Source organism: Micropterus salmoides, unplaced genomic scaffold, assembly GCF_014851395.1.
Source record: "Micropterus salmoides isolate LMB-PRFRI ecotype aquatic unplaced genomic scaffold, ASM1485139v1 Ms_hic_scaffold_3, whole genome shotgun sequence".
NCBI classification, from domain to species: Eukaryota; Metazoa; Chordata; class Actinopteri; order Centrarchiformes; family Centrarchidae; genus Micropterus; species Micropterus salmoides.
Window position 1 is genome coordinate 20948472 of NW_024042261.1, and position 8316 is coordinate 20956787.

The 8316-nt window shown below is 42.3% G+C and overlaps 1 long non-coding RNA gene across 1 annotated transcript; it reads right to left on the reverse strand.

Annotated features, from left to right (window-relative positions):
- Window positions 1–1318: 1318 nt before the first annotated feature.
- LOC119883254 lies at window positions 1319–2834 on the reverse strand. The gene is made up of 2 exons (XR_005440612.1): window positions 2725–2834; window positions 1319–1618 (listed from the first exon to the last, which is right to left on the reverse strand). It is a non-coding gene; the product is annotated as an uncharacterized LOC119883254 (long non-coding RNA).
- Window positions 2835–8316: the final 5482 nt, after the last annotated feature.

The following is an 8316-nucleotide window of genomic DNA, read 5'->3' on the forward strand; positions in this document are numbered from 1 at the left end:
ATCAAAGTGGAAAACCACACTACAGGCCGATCCAACTTTGATGTAATGTCCTTAAAACAAGTCAAAATGACCACGTGTCTGTATGACCTCCCTACAATGCCTGGGCATGCTCCTGATGAGGTGGCGGATGGTCTCCTTAGGGATCTCCTCCCAGACCTGGACTAAAGCATTCGCCAACTCCTGGACAGTCTGTGGTGCAACGTGGCGTTGGTGGATGGAGAGAGACACGATGTCCCAGATGTGCTCAATTGGTGTCAGGTCTGGGGAACGGGCGGGCCAGTCCATAGCATCAATGCCTTCCTCTTGCAGGAACTGCTGACACACTCCAGCCACATGAGGTCTAGCATTGTCTTGCATTAGGAGCAACCAAGGGCCAACCACACCGGCATATGGTCTCACAAGGGGTCTGAGGATCTCATCTTGGTACCTAATGGCATTCAGGCTACCTCTGGCGAGCACATGGAGGGCTGTGCGGCCACCCAAAGAAATGCCACCCCACACCATTACTGACCCACCGCCAAACCGGTCATGCTGGAGGATGTTGCAGGCAGCAGAACGTTCTCCACAGCGTCTCCACACTCACATGTCACATGTGCTCAGTGTGAATCTGCTTTCATCTGTGAAGAGCACAGGGCGCCAGTGGCGAATTTGCCAATCTTGGTGTTCTCTGGCAAATGCCAAACGTGTTGGGCTGTAAGCACAACCCCCACCTGTGGATGTCGGGCCTTCATACCACCCTCATGGAGTCTGTTTCTGACCGTTTGAGCAGACACATGCACATTTGTGGCCTGCTGGAGGTCATTTTGCAGGGCTCTGGCAGTGCTCCTCCTGCTCCTCCTTGCACAAAGGCAGAGGTAGCGGTCCTGCTGCTAGGTTGTTGCCCTCCTACAGCCTCCTCCACGTGTCCTGATGTATTGGCCTGTCTCCTGGTAGCGCCGCCATGCTCTGAACACTACGCTGATAGACACAGCAAACCTTGCCACAGCTCGTATTGATGTGCCATCCTGGATGAGCTGCACTACCTGAGCCACTTGTGTAGGTTGTAGACTCAGTCTCATGCTACCACTAGAGTGAAAGCACCACCAGCATTCAAAAGTGACCAAAACATCAGCCAGGAAGCATAGGAACTGAGAAGTGGTCTGTGGTCACAACCTGCAGAACCACTCCTTTATTGGGGGTGTCTTGCTAATTGCCTTTAATTTCCACCTGTTGTCTATTCCATTTGCACAACAGCATGTGAAACTGATTGTCCATCAGTGTTGCTTCCTAAGTGGACAGTTTGATTTCACAGGTGTGTGATTGACTTAGTTACATTGTGTTGTTTAAGTGTTCCCTTTATTTTTTTTGAACAGCATATTTCAGCACAGCACATCTTTTCAGATGATGTTGCACCGGAGTTTGAGCCAGGTCCAGCTTTTTTGCTGAATACTGCGTTGTTTGGTCAGAGCCCACTGCGTTGGAACCCTCTTCATCTGTGGTTTTCATGCTGAGCCAAAGTCGATCTGAACTCTTCTGCCAAATTGTCATGCATCTGTGTCAGGATAGCCATAGAGAGTTGGATCCTGATTGCCAGTCAGTCATTCTGTTAGTATAATGCAGTGGTTCTCTAGTGGGAGTCCTGCAAAAGTGGATTTCATTTTAATCACAAAACAGGCAATTGAAATAAAAGATTAACATTAGCCAAAAGAAAATGCATCGCTTATGCCACCAAATCACATTCTCTATATCAAGTCCACCCTTGCAGTGGCACTATGCCACCTCAGTTTGAGAACCACTGATAATTGAAATCATGTGAGGTATAATAACTTGAGATGATCGTGTATAGAGAAAGTTATCCTTATTTCACAAAACTACAACATGCTGTAATGTTTGTAGTTTATTTTGTCAAGTCTGTGATGTTTCCACTATAACCAGATCAGATTACATTGAGGAAAAAAAAAATTAGGGAATGCATCTGACCCAGACAGCAGCAGATGCTCAATCCAGAGCAACACCACCTAGGGAATTGCACCCCAGGAAACACTTATTTAACCCCTGATTAAGTTAAAAAAAAAGGCACACAGGAACATTACAGATGAGGCAGAGACACAATTCAAAATAGTATTTTTAATAAGCAAAAATTGGGGACTGGAGTTGCTGAAAGGGAAAAAATGAACCAGCAATAAAATTATAAAGTGGTAGATAAGACAACTACAGTTATTTAAATATGACTTTAATATAAGTTCAAATAAAGGAATACAAATCCAGCAACCCAAAATAACTTCAACCAAAACTAAGCCGAGGTCACTTGGAAAGGCAGACTACACTGAGTCCCCAGGAGTGTTACCACTGCCCACCTTAAGTGCAGCACTACAAACCTCACAGTATTATTCACAGCCGTAGTAGTCTATATAGTGCCCCCGTGCAAGTACTCACATGCATAAAAGTGAATGGTGCCACAGGTGCCTAGCATCCCAATAGGAGGGCACCCTGCTCAATATAAACTGAATACAAAAGAAACCATAAAGTAACAAACCAACCAAGTAACCCAGTTGGCTGAAGGGGAAAACTATACCAACTATTAAACTAGAGCAAAATTAACAAGCTAAAGGGTAAAACAGTAAACTAAATGAGGCAAAACAGCGGTGGTTTAAAATAAGGAGGGACCTGGAAGAGGGAGGGAAACAGTTAGCCAGGCTCAACCTTGCTGCATTAAAATACATTTAAAACCATGTATCAACTCACCGCCTCTGAGATGGGTCATAAAGACACATCAGTGGTCACAGGGCAGGAGAAAGAGGTTCCTAACAGTGTCAAAGTGCAGGTAAGCAACACAAACTTAAGAAAAAAATAGATATCATGGAACTACACCAACACCAACCACAACAGAGACAGGGGAAGGGAACACCGGTTTCTTATATAGCCTAAGCCTAATAAGGAGGTTGGCCAGGGGAGGAGTTAAGTCAAGGCTGCATTCAACACCACCACACCTTGACCTGCACTTGGGAAATCTTTCCCCACCACACATACTCTGTAAATGTCAGATGCCACAATTGCCACAGTGTAGTAGGAGCTCATTCAACAAAAAGTTTTCTACACACACGGCCACAACTTTCTGTCCTCTCTCTGATGTTAAAAACAGGTCACACAATGTTCATTCTTTATTACTGCTGTTTTGTGTTTACAGAAAAATGTTATTATTTTAAATGGTTGTGCCTTTGCAGGCGGAAAAAAAGAAAACTTTCCTTTTTGAATCATCCTCAGATTAGCGTGCACCGGGATCAGGGATAGGCCATGAAGTTTGAAAAAACATAACACGTATTAAATCATCTACCATTTGAGTCAAAAACAGATATTTGTGCTTTCTGGGTCAGCCCAATATGAAAAACCAAAAACAAGCATGAAAACAATAATGAAAAGAATGTGACAATCTATCGTGTAGTCAAAACACAAATACTGCAGTTCCACATTAGACTCGGTGATGGTATGATCTATTGTCATGTGGCTTTTCTGAGCGCATGCTGATGTCTACTACTGGGTATTACAAGTTAAGGATAATAAATTCCCATAAATATTTTTAAAGATGAGGAGATGAAAATGGCTTGCAGCATGAATAGAAAACATTGCAGAGGGTTCCCCCATTCTTGACTGGAAGCAATAAGAAAATTCAACAGATGTGTCAAAAAGATTTATGCAAGTCAGCTTTGAATTCCCCGAAGTTCATATTGTTTTATTCAGTTTGGACCTAGTTCCTTGAACACCCTGTTGTGTATGCAATCGCACTACATTTTCCTGCCTTTTCTGTTTACAAACTTGTTGCAGCTGATTGGGTAACAACTGTGACACGCCCACCAAACAGAAGAAAACATACCTTGAATACCTTGTTGTGGAACATTACACAACGTTGCAAGGAAACATGTCATTCAATCTGAAAATGTTACAAACCATTGCAAAATATTTTGAGACTGAACTCGTCCCAGCCTTCATGCCTTATTGGATATCAGTTACTGATTGGACGCTCCAGTTGATCTAATTCATCACAACACTACTGCAGTTTTATACCGGAGTATAGACAGATAACAGACTGATTGTCTGATTCACCATCTGTTCATTATAGGTCTGAACAACAAAAGGACCACAGACTACTGTCTTCATTTTATTACAAAGATTTCTCTTTTCAAAATCTGTTATTTCCCACATTAACTTTTATTATGAATACAATTAAAGTCAGAGAGAGTCAGAGGGTCTGTCTGTCAGCAAGAAACACATAATTTATCTTCATTTCCATTCAGTTACTGAGGCAGATAATTCCTGAGGGTAGCCTTTGATATGAGTTTTTAGCCCAATAAATAATTGTCAATGTTTAAAAGACACCATGATCATATTCAGGGTTTTTCAATGATGAATTCACAATCAGAATATCAATAAATACAGATGCAGATAATGAATAAATAAACGAAACACATTCTGAGAGTAGAAGTGATCCTTTGCCTCTGTGCAGGACACAGTATACAGAATGCAGGCTGTTCATCTACAAGTGTTTGTTAAACAGGTAACTGCTTCATAGAGAAAACACGCTGCTCTGGCAGTGATAACTGTGAGCCTTTATTAGTATTAGCACAGTGCACATGTGTGCAGACACGCAGACGTCGCTTCACATGACGCGTTGCTTCTAAAAACATTCGCTTCACAAAACACCTCTTTATGCATCCCCAGTGGCAGGGCTTAAGACGCAATTGAGTTAAACGTGGATACAATTAAGAGACTTCAGAAGCACTCCATTTTTGGGTAGGAATTACTCATGCAGCTCAGTCAATGCAGTTGTCAGTGACACACACAAAATTATTTTACTGTACAGTACATAAAGTCAACTTACAAATTTTCACACACACCATCCTATCAACAGCTGTAAGACAGTAAGTTGGGAATGGAAATGATCAAAGGGTTCATTGGTCAGGTATAGTATTCTCATTCTGGGTAATAATTTACTAAGGCCAGGGCCTTACTTGTTTCACCTGGTAGGGTCTTCCAAAGCAAATTAGTTCCAGGGGAGGGGCCAGACTGTGAAGTTTTGCTGGATCCTATATAAATTGGCCAAAAAGGAGCTGCAGCACCTGGAAAAGGGAAACTGGGGAACCAGTAGCGTAAGGTAGTAACAATGGGCCCCAGTGCTGGCTGTTATGTTGGGCCCTTGGGCTACATAGTTACGAAGCACACGCGCACACACTGCGTGTGGGTCTAGAAGGGAACCCTATATTGGCAAATTTGTGCGCCTTGTTTCCTCGTTTTGCACGGTTTAACAACTGATTAGATTAGATGCAGCAAATACCTAATTTAAAGCTCCTTAAATCCATTTCTTTCCATATTAAGATAGTAAATTCTGTTGTCTTTGTGTGCGTCTCTCTCCAACACACACACTGCTGCTGCGGCAGTGTTGCGTGCGCCTGGATGCAGCAACCTAAAGTACCATCATGTGATGGATTTTAGACTTTTGTATTTGCAAAGTAGGCTACAGAAGTTAAAGAAGAAGTAAAATCCTGAAACGTCACTACAAACAGCTGAGTGCAGGGGAGGTGTCCACTGTGCTGAAATGATGCAGACTTTTACGGACAAGTTCAGTCCAATAACCTCCCGATCACAGCAACCACATTCCTCTTCAACAGAGAGACAAGACATTATGGTGACTAAGAAAGAAAAGTGGGCTACCCATAAGCAACACCATGTCCTGAAAACAGGCCAGCTAAACGCACACACAGTTTAATACCCACAAGCACATCCAAAAAAACAGCCTTTTAAACGGCCACGGCAGCCGCACCAAATCCACTGAAAAAGCACTTATAAGGTTACTCTATTTGAAAGGCATGCGACGAGCCTGCATTGAACGAAATCTTTGACAGTGTCCTCAGCAAAAAATCCAAAACAATCTTATTTGGGAGCTTTTCTCTCCTGTCTCTTCTTAAAACTACTTTTATGTTTGAATGGCATGACTGCTAGCTTGCACTTGTGGTCTGCTAGTCTACTAGTCAGACTTTGTGTTTCACCCGGTTTCTGGAGTTTTTCTGCATCATTTTTAGACAGGATGTTCCTGATTTTTGCAATATTATGTAGGTGAAAAAAGGCGGTCCTTGAAATTTCTTAATGTGAAACTTAAAAAACATGTCCTGATCAAAGATAACTCCAACATTCCAGTACAGTGGTGCTGGAGGCCAGGGCGATGCCATCAAGGGAAACTATATCTTTAGATAATGCTTCACGGAGGTGCTTAGGCCCCAGAACAATAACTTTATCTGAGTTTACCATTAGAAAATTACAGGTCATCCAGGTTTTAACATCCTGAAGGCACATTTAAAGTTTAGCTAACTGATGAGTTTCATCTGGCTTGATCGATAAATATATCTGAGTATCATCTGCATAACAATGAAAGTTTATGGAGTTAATAATATTGCCTATAGGAAGCATATATAAAGTGAAGAGGATTGGTCCGAGCACTGATCCTTGTGGAACTCCATGACTAACTTTGGCAAGCATGGAGGACTCATCGTTAACATGTACAAACTGAAATCGATCAGATAAATAGGACTTAAACCAGCTTTAATGCCAATGAAATGTTCCAGTCTCTGTAATAGGATCTGATAGTCAATGGTATCAAAAGCAGCAATAAGATCTAATAAAACCAGTACAGAGACAAGTCCTTTGTCTGATGCAATTAGGATGTCTGTGCTATGATGAACTCTAAATCCTGACTGAAAATCCTCAAATAAACTATTGCTATGTAGAAAGTCACACAGCTGTTTGGCGACTGCTTTCTCAAGGATCTTAGAAAGAAATGGAAGGTTAGATAGATAGTCTATAGTTAGTCTATAGTTTGCTAAAACATTCCTATAAGTTTTAAGAATATCTTGCCAAATTAAACGAGAATTTTCCAGTTTGTTGGAACGCCAGTTCCTCTTAAGTTTCCGCGATATTTGCTTTAATTTGCGAGTTTCAGTATTATACCATGGAGCTAATGTCTTTGTTTTATTATTTTCTTTTTTTGAGGGGCAACAGAGTAGAGTGTCATTTGCAGCGGGCCTGCAGCACTATCAGCAAGATGATCGATTCGGGAGGGACTGAAATTAGCATAGGAGTCCTCCGTTACTTTGTGACTTGATAATGAATTTAGAGCTGATGGAATCGCATCCTTAAATTTAGCTACAGCACTATCAGACAGACATCTTGTATAAAATTTTTTGCCCAGTGCCGTGTAGTTCAGTAATGCCTGGATGACCTGTAATTTTCTAACGTTAAACTCAGTTAAAACTGAAGTTATTGCTCTGGGGCCTAAGCACCTCCGTGACACATTATCTAAAGATATAGTTTCCCTGGATGGCATCGCCCTGGCCTCCAGCACCACTGTGAGAAATCTTGGAGTTATCTTTGATCAGGACATGTCGTTTAAGTCTCACATTAAGCAAATTTCAAGGACCGCCTTTTTCCACCTACGTAATATTGCGAAAATCAGGAACATCCTGTCTAAAAATGATGCAGAAAAACTAGTCCATGCATTTGTTACTTCTAGGCTGGATTACTGCAATTTCTTATTATCAGGCTGCTCGAAAAAGTCCGTTAAGACTCTTCAGCTGATCCAGAATGCTGCAGCACGTGTTCTGACAGGAACCAGGAAAAGAGATCACATTTCTCCTGTTTTAGCTTCTTTGCATTGGCTTCCAGTAAAATCCAGAATAGAATTTAAAATCATTCTTCTTACCTACAAAGCTCTTAATGGTCAGGCACCATCTTATCTTAAAGAGCTCATAGTACCTTACTACCCCCACCAGAGCACTGCGCTCCCAGAATGCAGGGTTACTTCCAGTCTCCAAAAGTAGAATGGGAGCCAGAGCGTTCAGCTATCAAGCTCCTCTCCTGTGGAACCAGGTTCCAGTTTGGGTTCAGGAGGCAGACACCATCTCCACATTTAAGAGTAGCCTTAAGACTTTCCTCTTTGATAAAGCTTATAGTTAGGGCTGGCTCAGGTGAATCCTGAACCATGTCTTAGTGATGCTGCTATAGGCCTAGACTGCCGGGGGATTTCCTATGATGCACTGAGCTCCTCTCTCCTCTACTTTCTCTCCCTCTGTATGCAACCTCATCCCATTATTGCATGTTACTAACATAACTTCTCCCCTTTCTGGTAGTCTTGTGCTTTCTCGTCCTTCTCCTCTCTCCTCCTATCACTTCCTGCAGGTTTTCTGGCTCTGAAGCTGTGGAGTCTGGATCTGTGGTTGCAGGTCACCTGCTGCCCCCGTGTTCCTGCTCGACACCCTCTGCTGCAACGACTATTGTTACTAGTCCTATTGT